General features: G+C 37.6%; 1 protein-coding gene and 1 pseudogene across 1 annotated transcript in view; one reads left to right on the top strand and one right to left on the bottom strand.

The window, feature by feature from the left end:
• Positions 1 to 16,300, bottom strand: part of LNPK (lunapark, ER junction formation factor) — a 120,711-nt gene that overhangs the window by 88,096 nt on the left and 16,315 nt on the right. The gene's annotated exons all lie outside the window — the stretch shown is intronic.
• Positions 7,927 to 13,507, top strand: LOC131383828 (thymosin beta-4-like; annotated as a pseudogene).

The raw sequence follows: 16,300 nt of genomic DNA, 5'->3' as shown, positions 1-16,300 counted from the left end.
ATGTAAACATTGGATCTTTAGGTCTGCAGCACTGGGCTGGAGAAAAAAATATATATTACCATTTGCAATTTGTTATTTTCTGTAGTGTACTTATTTTTTCAAAATACAGATATCTTTATTGTAAATAAGATGTTTTGTTTTTAAACATATTTAGAAGCACTTGAACCCGGGAGCCAGAGGGTTGCAGTGAGCTGGGATGTCACCATTGCACTCCAGCCTGGGCAACGAGCAAAACTCAGTCTCAAAAAAAATAAATAAATAAATAAAAATAAATATATTGAGAACAGAATTTTAAACTAGAGCAGTTTCCCAGACTTCTCTGAGAGTCACCAGTGCCCCTTATCAAAAACTCAAATTCTCAGGCTTATCCCCTAGAGATTCTGATTTCACTTGTCTGGTATAAGGGGCCTGGAAATGTGGATTTTTTGACAAATGCCACTGGAGATTCTTCCTATTGCTGAGTTTCTCTGGAAAGTGGTATGCCAGTGCCAGAGGCTACCTGCATAAGAGTCACCACAGTGCTTATTGAAATATAGATTCTCGGGCCCTGCAGACTAAATCTATAGGGATAGAAGGGTTGTGAGGAATGGGAAAAGGAACATGGTACCATGTCAGGTGGTCCAAGACCTCACCCTTCATCTTTGACAGAGGTGTTCTGTGTTTCCCACTGGGCAGCCCAGAGGAAAGTGGATGTCCCTTGCTGGTTGATGCATATTTAGGCAGCAGGCAGCTCTCACAGTCTGTGATGATAACAGCTCTTAGCCTAGGCCTTCTGCCCTGTCCACTGAAATGGCACTCAGCCCACTTAGATAGTCTCTTTTTCCACCGTTCTTATCAAGGCCCATTGTTCCCTCCTGGCCCCCAAATCTTTTTCAATGTTATTTCCAGCACCCTGTCTTTCATTCTACTCCTGGTTCAGGTGTTTTTCAGCCAATCTCTGTGGCCAGAGCTGGGAGAGAAATTGGGTCAAATGCTATGTTTCAGTCTTGACAAGGCTTTTTTATTCTTGAGAGCCGACTTTGGAAGTGTTTTTAAAGACTGAGCTGTGTCAGGGAGGAAAAACTTTTCCTCTGCGCTCTCATGTTTCCTCTTTGGGGGCCTACAAATTAAAACAACAAAGATAGCAAGAGAAAAAAGACATTTAATTACATATGTACACACACAGATAGAGAGGGAGAAAGAGAAATTCACAAATAACTGACCCTAGGTGGTTAGAATTTGGAGCTTATATACCATCTTAATAGGGGACAAGGAAGGGCAGAGAGGCCCTTCTAGGAGAGTAAATGACTTCTTCAAAGGAAGTGAGGGAGAGACAAAGCATTTAGAGAGAACAAAACACTTTTTGGAAAGATAAATGGACTTTTAGGAGAATAGATGGAAGATACGATAGTTTTGTAGCAATGTCTGGGTGTGGTGCAGATGTCTCCTCAGAGAAGAAAATATTAGAGTTGCTCCCCAGGAGGGGATTTATTACAATTGAGTTCTTTGGGGAGGCTTTGCTTTTAGGCACATAAGGGATTTCAGGAACTCAAGTCCTTCAGCTCAAAATAACGTTTATGCCATGGTAGCTTATTCTGAACCCCTTCAATTATTTGTTCTCCTTGTAGTCTTGCTGTAGCAATTCCAAGTCTCTGTGAGACACTGTAGATGCTTTTGAATAGAGGAAGAATCAGAACGTATGAAGAAAAAAAAAGATTAGAATGATTTGTTGGTGATGGCAGGCATACAGAAAAGTTTCTAAAACTAAAGTATACTATTTGGCACGATAACACACTCATGTAACCCCATACGGGCCAAAGTAGAACATTCAACACTCCAAAAGGCCCCAATGTGCTCCTTCCCTTATAACCTTCAAGTGCCTAGAGATGGCCACATCATGATTATTACCATATTTACTTTCTTGTTTTTTTTCTAGTTTTACTGCCTAATTACTCATCCTTAAACAATATTATTTTTGAGCTCTATGTAAATGGAATCACAGAGTAAGCTTTTCATTTACATGTCTTGAACTTCTTTGATCAATCTGTCTTTAAGATTTACCCATGTTGATATGGCTGTAGTTTATTCATTTTCATTGCTGTAGGTTACTATATTGCATTGGTGTATCATAATTTATTCTACTGCTGATGGACATATAGGCTATTTCTAGCTTTAGGCTATCATAAGCAATGCTGCTGTGAAAGTTTGTGTAAACACACACACATATGTATGTTCTCTTTAAGTACATGTGTGTGTGTGTGTGTGTGTGTGTAAATGTATATATATTTATATATATTCTGGAGCATATAAACAGATTTCCTTGGAGCCTTTACCTTGGTATGTAATTCCTGGTTTGTAGAGCATGTGTATATTAATATATTCAGTTTTACAAGATCATGCCAAAATTTTCCAAAATGATTGTACCAACTTATATAACCAACAACAATATACAAAAGTTTCTGTTGCACTGCATCCTCACCAACACTTGATATTGTCAGACATCTTAAGTTTTATTACTCTAATGAATGTGTAGTGCTGTTTTATTGCGGCTTTATTTTGCATTTCGCTGATTTTTAATGAAGAATAGCCCCTTTTTATATGAGCATTGTCTAATTGTTTAGGTCTTTCCCCATTTTTCTGTTGGGTTGTTTGCATTTTTCTTATTTTTTGTATTAATCCGTTATATAATGTTGAAACAAGTTTTATTGATTATATGTGCTACAAATGTTTTTCCCACTTTGTGGCTTGTACTTTCACCGTCTTAATGTCTTTTGATAAAACCAAGTTGTCAATGGAGTAAAATTCATCACTCTTCCCTTATGATTAATGATATCTGTATCCTATTTAAGAAATCTTTTCCAGCCAGGCGCAGTGGCTCACCCCTGTAATCCCCGCACTTTGGGAGGCCAAGGAGGGCAGATCACGAGGTCAGGAGATTGAGACCATCCTGGATAACACGGTGAAACCCTGTCTCTACTAAAAATACAAAAAAAAAGCCGGGCGTGGTGGCGGGCGCCTGTAGTCCCAGCTACTCGGGAGGCTGAGGCAGGAGAATGGCGTGAACCTGGGAGGCGGAGCTTGCAGTGAGCCGAGATCGCACCACTGCACTCCAGTCTCGGCGACAGAGCAAGACTCCGTCTCAAAAAAAAAAAAGGAAATCTTTTCCAACCCTAAGATCATTAAGACTTTTATACTGTCTTCTAAAATTTTATTGCTTTGCTTTTTAAATTTTGGTCTAGGCAGACCTGCAATTAATGTTCTTACATATGGAGAAAGGGAGGCATATATAGATCCCCAACCCCTTCCATGTGGAAAATTAGACTAGCACCATTTGTTGAAAGATGGTCCTCTTTGCCCTACCCTGCAGTGCCATCTTGATCATGAACCAAGTAGTCATGTAAGTATGGAGTTGTTTCTGACCTTGGTATTCTTTCCATTGATCTATTATCTTTTTTGCATGTTGCTGGATTCAGTATACTAACATTTTGTTTAAGATTTCAGGGGATCTCACAAATAAGACTGACCTGTAATTTTTCTTTTGGTAATGTCTTTCTCTGAATTTGGTATCAAATTATGCTAGCTACCTTCATAAAATGAGTTGGGGAATACACTTTCTTTTTCCTATTCAGTTGTCTTTTTTACCCATTTATTCTTCTTGTTTTTGGAATCAAGTTATCAAGTACCCCCAAAACTCTATGTGGGTTTTTATTAAAATTTCTGTTTGTATATTAATTTCAGGGAAAACAATATTCTTCTATATGAGCCTTTCCTTTCTGTAGTCTGCATTTGTTCAAGTGTCCTCATATATGTTTTCCAAAAATTTTATCATTTTCATTATATAGGTCATGTATGTTATAGGAGGCAGAATTCTAAAGTCCCTCCAAGTTTTCCACCCCTAGTCAGTAAAACACTAATCTAGGCACTGCTAAGAATGTACAGATGTAATTAAATTTATAGATCTTAAAGTAGGGAAATTATTGTGGATATCTGGTTGGCCCAATCTAACCACTTGAGCCCTCATAAAAAGAAATTTCTTCAGCTGGAGTCAGTCAGATGTGGCAAAAAAGAAAAGCTGAGAAAAGATGAGGCGGAAAGATCAGAGACATTCAAATCATAAAAAAGTTTTGATGCCACCACGTTGTGGCTCACACCTGTAATCTTAGCACTTTGAAAGGCTGAGGCGGGCAGATCGCTTGAGCTCAGGAGTTCGAGACCAGCAACATGGTGAAACCTTGTCTCCACTGGGTAATACGGTGAAACCCTGTCTCCACCAAAAATACAAAAATCGGCTGGGCGTGGTGGCACATGCCTGTGGTCCCAGCTACTTTGGAAGCTGAGGCAGGAGGATCTCTTGAACCCAGGAGGCAGAGGTTGCAGTGAGCTGAGATCGCACCACTGCACTCCAGCCTGGGTGACAGCGCAAGACTCCATCTCAAAAAAAAAGAAAGAAAGAAAGAAAGGCTTGGTGCATCATTGCTGACTTTGAAAAAAAATGGCCAAGGAATACAGGTAGCTTCTAGAAGCTGAGAATGGCTCCTGGCTGATAGATAGCAAGCAATGGAGAGCTCAGTCCTACAAGTGCATGGAACTAAATTCTGTCAACCACCTAATGAGCAGGAAACAGATTCTCCCTTAGAGCCTCCAGAAAGGAACACAGTAAGTAATACCTTGATTGCAGCCTTGTGAAACCTAACACAGAGAGCTAGCTGAGTCACTCTGTGCCTGGATTTCTGACCTACAGAACTGTGGATAATAAATGAGTGTGATTTTAAGCTGGTAAATTATGGTAATATGTTATGGGAGGAAAAGAAAACGAATATATATCTTACTAGGCAAAAATATTTTGGGTAGCTCATCAGGTAGGCCTTTAAGTAGAATGAGTCCATGAAGATCACACTACTCAAATCCTGTGGCTGAGATTGTTTCACCTTTTAGAATTTTGACTAAAAATGCATATGCTGTATATATAAGGCAGATAGCACTTGGAGCTGCTATCAGCTACCTCCTGAAAGTGGGCTTGGTAGACAAGATAGGTAGTACTTGGGAAAAAAAGGAAGTAAATAGAGGAAAAACACAGCACCAAAAGCCAAGAGCATGGGGTAAGAGCAGAATGAGCAGCATGGCTTCTCAGCCTCTATTTGCTCACTTCTGATTTGGACTCATCCATCACACTCTCCTGAAATAAATGTGTGCTAAATGTGGTTCACATGTTCCACTTAAAAAGTGAGAAAATAATGTCTAGATCTCTGTGAAGTAACTCTGCAAATATTGAATGTATTTCGATACTGACATTTTTCAAGTCTAACATTAAAGGTTTCTATTGTCATAAATAATGCATAATTCCAGAGACCGTTTGTGTCTGAAAGGCATGATTTAAAATTAGAACACAAGGTGTCCTAGCATGTATACCTGTCTCAAAACTCCATGTGAGCTCAATCTAGTTATCAAAAAAGAGAGGAACAATTCCTTCTTACAATTAAAAAAAAGTTCTCATTCTGCAAATATATATATATTAGCTAAGTAGGTTAAAAATATACATTCTTGGCTTTGTGCTCAGTAACTCCAAAAGGTGACATTCTAATGCTTCCTAAAAAATAAATGATACACATGACAAATCAGGTAGCTGGTGAAACTTGAGTCTTCCCTAGAATCCATGTAAAGCTTACACATAAAATAAGGAAGATGTAGCTTTAGCTAATTCAGACTGAGATTTATTGTTAATATGAGTCATAAGAGTGCATGGTATTTCACAAAGCATAAAATATGGAAGACAGATTTCCTGCCCTGAGGAGCTTAGTGAAACGTGCAGACAGTAGGTAACAGGAAAAATATTAAGTCATGGTGATTTACAAAGTGGTCACCAATGGAAGACCGAGTACAAGAAGATGCCTTAAAAAATGTCTGGTTTTTGGAAAAAGATCTTGCAAAAGGTTGAAGAAAGAATGAAAAAGAGATGAGTGAAATGAGTTCTAAAAATGATGAAAGAGGAAAAACTGAAGGGAGAGGTGGAGAAAAAGGCTCAGGCTGCTGTGAGACATGAACCAATATATGAATTATAGAATACAGGACTGATTTGACAAACCTCTGAAAATAGACAACCTGAAATTCTAACTATACATCTTATGTCTTATAAAACTTAAGAGGTAGTTTTCTCAAATAATAGACACTAGACCAAACTTCTTGTTCAAGCCATATTATATGTCTGTAAGATATGTACATATAAATAAAATTCCATGTAGATCTGTATACTGCTGAATTGTGAATAATTTTAAAAGCTCGATTTTTTTGAGTTATAGTGTGAAGGTAACTTCCCCTTAGAAGATATATTCAAAAGCACTAGTTTTCTTTATACATACATATGTTACAGAAAATGCCCAATGCTATAGCAATGCTGAAATCAGAACCAATATTTCCCTACAAGATAAAGACCAAATTCCTGTACAGTATATTCAAGGCCTGTATCATCTCCAGACTCCACCTTTGTGGACCAGACTTCTCTTTATTCCTCCAATAGGCTGTATTCATAAAATTGTCTGTCCCAGTAATTTGCCTATTTTTAATTGGATCATTTGACTAGGCGCAGTGGTGCATGCTTGTACTCCCAACATTTGGAGAGGCCAAGGTGGGAGGACTGCTTGAGTCCAAGAGGCTGAGGCTGCAGTGAGCCATGATCACTACTGTAGTCTAGCCTGGGCAACAGAACAAGATACTGTCTCTAAAAAACAAAGCTAAAAAAAGAAAATTGGATCATTTTTCTTAATTAAAGGGTTTTGAACATTATATATTCTGAATACTAATTAATTTTTAGATATGTAATTTTCAAATATTTCTCCAGGTCTGTGGTTTGTCTATTTGTTCATTTAACATTGTCTTCAAACAGTAAAAATTTTTAATTTTCATGAGGGAAATTTATAATTTTGGTGTCATATCTAAGAAATATTTACCTAACCAAGATCACAAATATTTTATCCTATGTTTTAATCTGCAGGTTTTTACCTTAATATTTTGCTTTTAGGTCTTATGGTTATTTTGAGTTGGTTTTTTAAAGGTATGAGGTATGGGTTAACATTCATTTTCTTTGCATATGGATGTCAAACTGTTTGAGCACCATCTGTTGAAAAGACTATCCTTTTTCCATTGAATTGCCTTTGCATCTTTGTCAAAAATCAATTGGCTGGCCGGGCGCGGTGGATCACGCCTGTAACCCCAGCACTTTGGGAGACCGAGGCGAGCAGATCACGAGGTCAGGAGATTGAGATCATCTTGGCTAACATGGCGAAACCCCGTCTCTACTAAAAATACAAAAAAAAAAAAAAATTAGCCGGGTGTGGCGGCACACACCTGTAATCCCAGCTACTAGGGAGGCTGAAGCAGGAGAATCACTTGAACCTGGGAGGTGGAGGTTGCAGTGAGCCAAGATCGTCACCACTGCACTCCAGCCTGGGAGACAAAGCAAGACTCCTTCTCAGGAAAAAAAAAAAAATCAATTGGCTGTATATTTATGAGTATAGAAATAGACTCACTCTTCTTTTCATTGATCCATGTTCTCTATTTTTGCCTTTTGCTACACCATGTTGGCTACTATACCTTCACAGTAAGTCTTGAAATGAAGTAGTATGAGTCCTCCAACTTTGTTCTTGTTAAAAATTGTTTTGGCTAACCTAGTTCTATATGAACTTTTAAGTAAACCTCAATTTCTAGAAAAATATCTTGCTGGGATTTTTATTGCGGATGCATTGATCTATAGATCACTTCGAGAAAAATTGGCTTATTAGCAATATTGAGTTGTCCTATCCGTGGACACAGTATTTCTATCCATTTATTTAGATCTTTGATTTCGTTTATCATTATTTTGTAGTTTCCAGCATATAAATCCTGCATATTTTTGCATTTTAAATTTATAGCTAATTATTTCATTTTTGGTACTATTATAAATTATACTGTTTTAAATATTGATTCCCAAATATTTATTGGCAATATTTAGAAATAAAAATTATGTTTATCTTTGTACCTTTTATTTATAATATTACTTTTCTAAAATGATTAATTCATTCTAGGACTCTTTTTTTAGATTCCTGGGGGTTTTTTATATAAAAATCACGTAGTCTGAACAGAGAGTTTTATATTTTCCTTTCCAAGCTGTATTTTTTTTAAAATCTTGTTTCTTGCCTTGCTGCACTATCTAGTACCTCCAGGATAATGTTGAAAAGGAGTGGTGAAAGCAGACATCCTTGCCTTAAACTCAGTCTTAGGGAGAAAACATTGAATCTTTCACTTGTAATACATTAGATGTAGATCTTTTTATCAGGATAAGGAGGTTTTCTAGTTTGTGAAAATTATTTACCATGAATGGATTTTGAATCTTGTCAAATGCTCTCTCTGCAACTACTGAGATGATCATGTGGTTTTTCTTATTTACTAAGTTGCTGTAATGAATGACATTGACTTTCAAATCTTGAAAAAGCCTTGTGTTCCTGGAATAAACTCTATGTGGTCATGACATGCACTTCTTTTTATATATTGTTAGATTCAATTTACTAGTATTTTGTTAAGGATTTCACATCCATGTTTATGGGAATATTGCTCTCTACTTTCCTTTCTTATTATGGAATGTCTTTGTTTGGTAAATGAGTTGGGAAGTGTTCTCTCCTATTTTCTGAGAGAAAGTGTGACGTATTGGTATTTGTGTTTGGTAGAACTAACCAGCAAAACCAGTTTCATTGTTGGGAAGTTTTTAACTGCAAACTCAAAATCTTCCATAAATGTAAAACAATTCAGATGATTTAGTTCTTGAGTGAGCATTAACAGTTTATGTATTTCAGGAAATTGATCTCTTTCATCTAAGTTATCAAATTTACTAGCATAAAGTTGTTCACAATATTCCTTTATTAGCTTTTTTTGTTTGTTTTGTTTTGTTTTATATTTTGTTTGTTTGAGACAGGGTCTCACTCTGTTGCCCAGGCTGGAGTGCAGTGGTGCAATCTCAGCTCACTGCACCTTCTGCCTCCCGGGTTCAAGTGATCCTCCTGCCTCATCCTCCCGAGTAGCTGGGACTACAGGTGTGCGCCACCACACCCAGCTAATTTTTGTATCTTTAGTAGAGACAGGGTTTCGCCATGTTGGTCAGGCTGGTCTTGAACTCCTTACCTCAGGCGATCTGCCCACCTCAGCCTCCCAAAGTGCTGGATTACAGGCATGAACCACCATGCCCGGCCACTTATTAGCTTTTTAATGTCTGTCGTGTCAGAAGGATCAGTGATGACGTCCCTACTTTCTTTTTTTTTCTTTCTTTTTTTTTTTTTTTTGAGAAAGAGTCTCCTTCTGTTGCCCAGGCTGGAGGGCAGTGGTGCGATCACAGCTCACTGCAGCCTCCACCTCCTGGGTTCAAACGATTCTCCTGCCTCAGCCTCCCGAGTAGTTGGGACTACAGGCACATGCCACCATACCCGGCTAATTTTTGTATTTTTAATAGAGTTGGGGTTTCACCATTTTGGCCAGGCTAGTCTCGAGCTCCTGACCTCAAGTGGTCTGCCTGCCTCGGCCTCCCAAAATGCTAGGATTACAGGGAGCCACCGCTCCTGGCCCTGCTACTTTCATGTTTGATATTGGTGATTTATAGCTTCTCTCTCTCTTTTTCTCAGTCTGGCTAAAGGTTTGTCTTTTTTAAAAAATAAGCTTTTTGTTTCATTGATTTTTCTCTATTATTTATCTACTTGTAATTTCATTGACTTTTGCTTTTCATCATTTCCTTCTGTCTGTTTGCTTTGGGTTTAACTTGCTCTTCTCTCATTTCTTAAGTGGAAATTTTGATCACTGATGTAAGACATTCTTATTTTCTAGTCTTAGCAATTAATGCTACAGGTTTCTTACTAATCACTGTTTTAGCCCCATCCCCATATTTTGATGTTATATTTTTATTTTCCTTCAATCAAAATGTTTTCTAATTTCCCTTGTGACTTTCTCTTTTACCCATGCTGTATTTGGAAATTGTATTGTGTATGTTATATCCAAATATATGGTGATTTTCCAAATATATTTTTGTGATTTATTTCTAATTTAATTATTTTATGATCTGAGGTCACAGTTTGTATTATTTTATTTTTAAAAAATTTGTTGTGGCCGGGTGTGGTGGCTCACGCCTGTAATCCCAGCACTTTGGGAAGCCAAGGCACAGATCATCTGAGGTCAGGAGTTCGAGACCAGTCTGGCCAACATGGCCAAACCCCATCTCTATTAAAAATACAAAAATTTGCCAGGTGTGGTGGCACACACCTGTAATCCCAGCTACTTGGGAGGTTGAGGCAGGAAAATCACTTGAACCCGAGAGGCAGAGTTTGCAGTGAGCTGAGATCGCGCCATTGCACTCCAGCCTGGATGACAGAGCAAGACTCCAACTCAGAAAAAAAAAGAAATTTGGGCCAAGCGGGGTGGCTTACGCCTGTAAGCCCAGCACTTTGGGAGGCCGAGGCAGGTGGATTGCTTGAATCAGGAGTTCGAGACCAGCCTAGCCAACTGGTGATACCCTGTCTCTACTAAAATACAAAAATTAGCTGGGCGTGGTGGGGGGCGCCTGTGATCCCAGCTACTAGGGAGGCTGAGGCAGGAGAATCACTTCTACCCAGGAGGCAGAGGTTGCAGTGAGCCAAGATCATGCCACTGCACTCCAGCCTGGGCAACAGGGTGAGGCTCTGTGTCAAAAAAAAAAAAAATTGTTATAGTTTGTTTTATTGGCCAGAATATTGTCTTTGTAGATAAATGTTCCATGTATCTAGGCTTAGAAACATTTGAAAAGAATGTGTATACTAATGTTGTTGGGTGGAGTACTCTATAAATGTCAATTAAATATAGTTGGTTTCAAAAGTATTGTTCCAGTCTTTCATATCCTTGTAACATTCTGTCAACTTCTATCAATTACTAGGAGGCGGATGTTAAAGTCTTTATGTGTAATTGTGGATTTATTGCTACCATGTTTTGCTTTATGTATTTTGAAGCTCTGTTGTTAGGTATAAACACATTTAAGATTGTTACATCTTCTTGGTGAATTCACTATTTATCATCATGTGATGTTTCTTTATATTTCTGATAGTATTCTTTATTCTAAAGACTATTTTGCCTAATATTAATATAGCTACTCCAGCATTGTTTTGATTAGTGATTGTGTGGTATACCTTTATTCATACTTTTACTTTAAGCCTATCCTATATCTTTATACTTGAAGTGGGTTTCTTGTAAACAATATCTAGTTGGGCCTTTTTTATACAATCTTACAATATCTACTTTTTCACAGGTTTTTTGTTTTTGTTTTTGTTTTTTGAGATGGAGTCTCGCTCTGTCGCCCAGGCTGGAGTGCAGTGGCACGATCTCGGCTCACTGCAAGCTCCGCCTCCCAGGTTCACGCCATTCTCCTGCCTCAGCCTCCCGAGTAGCTGGGATTACAGGCACCTGCCACCATGCCTGGCTAATTTTTTGTATTTTTAGTTAAGACGGGGTTTCACCGTGTTAGTCAGGATGGTCTCGAACTCCTGACCTCATGATCCGCCCGCCTTGGCCTCCCAAAGTGCTAGGATTACAGGCGTGAGCCACCACGCCCAGCCCTTTTTTACAGTTTTATTGAGGTAAAATTTATATATGCCTTTTGATATTGTCCCACAGGTCCCTGAGGCTTTGCTTATTGATTTTTCAATCTATAATGTGTTTCTCAGATTAGATGCTATCTATTATCTATCTTCAAGTTCATCAACTCTTCCTCTGTCATCTGCAATTTGCTGTTGAGCCCATCCAGTGAATTTTTGAGTATGCTATCTTTTAGATCTAAAATTTTTACTTAGGTTTTTTGAAAATAATGTCTAACTAGGTGGTGGCCACTGCACAAACTAGATTCTGCTCACTCTGGGCCTCACTCCACTTCCTCTGTGACAGATCATATGACACATGATATGTCAAGACATATCATGTCTGACAAACCTGATATGGCTGAGATCAAGAAATTTGATGTCAAAAATAGAAGAAGACAGAATTGCAAGAGAAAAATCCACTGCCTTCAGAAGAAACAATAGAACAGAAGCAGGCAGACAAATCTTATGGACGCATGTGCCACCAATATGCACTGTACGTTCAATGAGAATTGCCTTCTTATTTTACATATTTTAGCTGTTTAATTTTGTAAGAGGCAAAGATGTTGGATCAACTTTTAAAGGACTTTGCTGCCCTTTTCACATCAAACAATAGAAAACTGCCGACGATGAAGGCCACACCTGCCTCTCCTATCTGCTTGTCTGGCTGTCAAGGAAGGAAAATAACTTGCATGTCGGTGAAGGAAGAAGAAGAGTAGGAAGACAGGTAAATCTAGAGTAAAACCAAGCTGCCCCAAGATGTCCTGCAGGCTCTCAAATGCAGTTTAAATGAAGTTTAATTAGAGTGCCATTTTTCTTGTTCAAATGATTTTAATTATTAGAATGCACAAATTTTATTTAAAAATAAACAGTTTTACGCTGGACGTGGTGGTTCATGCCTATAATCCTAACACTTTGGGAGGCTGAAATGGGTGGATCACTTGAGGTCAGGAGTTTGAGACCAGCCTGGCCATCATGGTGAAACCCCGCCTCCACTAAAAATACAAAAATTAGCTGGGCATGGTGGCTTGCACCTGTAATCCCAGCTATTCAGGAGGCTGAGGCAGGAGAATCACTTGAACCCGAGAGGCAGAGGTTGCAGTGAGCTGAGATGACACTACTGCACTCCACCCTGGGCAACAGAGTGAGACTCTGTCCCAATAAAAACAAACAAAAAAATAAAAATAAGAAAACAGTTTTAAACCCTTTAAACATTTTTCTATTTTTCTACTGAGAACTTTTCATTCACTTCCAAGTTGTTTACCTTTATTTCATGGAGCACAGTTATACTAGCTGCTTTAAAGTTGTTGACAATTCCATCGTCTGGGCCATCTCAAGGTTAGCACCTGTTGATTATCTTTTCCCTTGAAAAATGGTCACATTTTTCTAATTCATTGTTTGTCAATTTTAGATTCATCCTGGGCATGTTGACTTTATTTTTAATTTTTAGTTTTATTATTTTTTATTTTTTTGAGACAGGGTCTTACTCTGTCACCCAGGCTGGAGTGCAGTGGTGCAATCTCGGCTCACTGCAACCTCCACCTCCCAGGTTCAAGCGATTCTCATGCTTCAGCCTCCCAAGTAGCTGGGATTACAGGTGCCTGCCACCACGCCCTGCTAATTTTTGTATTTTTAGTAGAGATGGGGTTTGGCCATGTTGGTCAGGCTGGTCTCGAACTCCTGAGCTCATGTGACCTGCCCACCTCGGCCTCCCAAACTGCTGGGATTACAGGCAGGAGCCACCGCGTCCAGCCCAAAATAATACTTTTTAAAGTAGTTTTTTCCCTCTTCTATCCTTCTAGGTGACAGAGTACAGGGTTTCTGGCTTCAGAGACCTCATACTTTAAAGGTGAAGGAGAAAAGAATGATAACTTATAATATTTCTATAGGGCAATATTTTAATGTTTTGAAGTGTGTGTTCATATTTTAAATAATAACCCACAATAAACTCACATGGAAAGTGTGAACAGAGTCTAAAATTTCAGAATTGTCTTAATTCTATACTTTGAAATTAAAGATAATTTTATATTAAATGTAAATAATCCTCAAAGAAGAGTAAATTAGTTGTTATTCAATTCACAATATTTTCCTTCTTTAATTATTTGGCTTTTTTCTGAATGGGTAATATATGCATGACACAAAATTCAAAAGTTACAAAAGGGTACAGAGTGAAAATTAAGTTTTTATCCCACCTCATCTTCAAGACTCATGGCTCCCTTTCCTGGAGGCAACCAGTGTTACCAGTTCTTGAGTAGCCTTTCAGATATATCTTTTGCATACGTGTATGTATTTATCTGTTTGTTAACACAGAGAGTAGCTCATTCTATACACTATTCTTCCTATATCTTAATAATTATTTTCATTCACTTTGATGGCTACATTATATTCCATTGAAAGGATGTAGCATTCTTTAACTGTTCTTCTGTTGATGGACATTTAGGTTGTTTCTGGTCTTTTACTATTACAGACAACGCAGCAGTATATAACCTGTGCACATGCTATTTCTTTGCGTGACAGTACATCTGTAGCAAAGAATTTCTAGAAGGAAGATTTCTGGGTTAAAGGATATGTGCAATTAAAATTTCAGTAGATCTCACCAAATTGCCCTCCATAGAGGTTGTACTAAATTACATTCCCACCAGGAATGTACCTCTTTTCCTATCGTGGACAACACAGTATATGATTAATTTTTTCATTTTTAACAATTGATAGATTTAAAAAAGTGTCTCATTATACTTTTAACTTGTACTTTTCCAATTATGAATGAGGCTGATCATCACTTTATATGTATTAGAGCAATATTTACCATCAAGCTTTATTACTTAAAGAGTAGTCAGCGATTTCTTTCTAAGTCTGACTAGATTATTCTCCCTCAATGAAAAAGAAAACGTCCTACCGAGTTGTAATTTTTAGCATCTACCATTAATAAATAGATAAACAAAACACTGCACCACCTTAGAATATAAAAGCAGAGTTTTTTTCACCTTTTCTGGAAGAATTCAAAAATTTACCTTTGGTCTGGTAACAAACAGGTAAAGCTTCACTAAAGTTATTTATTAACAAAGTTGACAAAGCAGGCAGATCATTTGAGGTCAAGAGGCTGAGACCAGCCTGGCCAGCATGGCAAAACCCCGTCTGCACTAAAAATGTATAAAAATTAGCCGAGCGTGGTGGCACATGCCTATAATCCCAGCTACTTGGGAGGCTGGGGCAGGAGAATTGCTTGAACCCGGGCGGCAGAGGTTCAGTGAGCCGAGATTGTGCCACTGCACTCCATCCTGAGCGACAGAGCAAGACTCTGTCTCAAAAAAATAAATAAATAAATAATAAAATAAAATGAAGTTGGAAGTCCCTACAATATATAAATCCGTAATTGTTTTTCACAATAACATGTCAAAATGCAATATATATATATTTATATACCAATCAAAAAATGTTGACCTTTAAAACAATAGCTATGATAGTATTTAGTAATAAAAAAAAAACTTCTAAGACTTAGGAAATCATTCATCTAATAAAAGATTGTCTTTAGGGATATTTGGACATTATTTTTGAGTAATATAGTAATAGTATAAATTTTAATACAGTATTCATAAATAGCATTATTACATTGCTACTAGTATTGCAACACCAGTGTAAATAAATACTATAAATAAATATCAATGCTAATTTTTTTGTTCTGTGGAATTTCACTGTTGACATTAAATTATTGTCTTTTCATCATTGCTATAGCAGTTAATCTTATTAAATAAACATAGCAATTGAAATGCACTAAAGTCTTAAGACTTTTCCAGTTAATGTGTGTTGAGCATGTAGAAATTACTTAGTATCTTAGAGTTCTAGGTGCAAAATATACTTTTTAATATCATTATTTTGGGAGGTTAGTCTTTCTACTCCCTACTCTCCTCTCTACCAGCCTCATCCAGAGAAATAACTCTCTCAAGGTACTGATAAGAGATGCCACAGTCAGGCTAGTCAATGGAGTGAAAGATGTCACTGCCAGATCCCCTGTATAGTGGCACAGACTCCTGGAATTGAAAGGGAGCTAGCTTAAGGAGTCATTTAATCCAGACCTCTTTCTTCCTGCAAGGGGTCTGCCTGAAATGTCTAAGACAGATGGTTTGTCCTTAAAATTCACCAGGGACAGAGATTCTACAATATTGCTCTGGAGCCTTTTCTAATGTTTAATCACTATTACTGTCAGGTCGGTTTAAGCTCTTTCCTGCTAGTTTTTCCTCTGCAGACATGGAAAACGGTTGAACACCAACCTCTTTATAATCACCTTGCCAATACGCAAAAACAGTTACCATGGTGCACTTCGGCCTTGTTTTTTCAAAAGTATGTAATTTATCTCCTCTCCATTTTTAACACATCAATATCTTATCTCATTAAACATTTGGGTTAATTTTAATTAAACTCTTTCCATTTGTTATATATCACTTCTAATGTGGCATTACAGTAAGTTCTTAAATTGTAATGTGTTTTATTTTTAATTATTATAGGGTTAGGTAGAACAATACAAGTACTTATTGAGTATGTTGTACCAGCAAGAAAAGGATAGGCAAATCTCTTGCTCCCACATAGTGTATATTCTAGTAGGAGACATAAACAATAAAAACTATAAAAATTGATCTATAATATCATATAATGTTATGATAAGAATAAAACATCTTGTATTAACTAGAAAAACGTGGCCAGGTGCGGTGGCT

This window comes from Hylobates moloch, unplaced genomic scaffold, assembly GCF_009828535.3.
Source record: "Hylobates moloch isolate HMO894 unplaced genomic scaffold, HMol_V3 SCAFFOLD_1, whole genome shotgun sequence".
NCBI classification, from domain to species: Eukaryota; Metazoa; Chordata; class Mammalia; order Primates; family Hylobatidae; genus Hylobates; species Hylobates moloch.
This window is presented reverse-complemented; position numbering and strand designations above follow the sequence as displayed.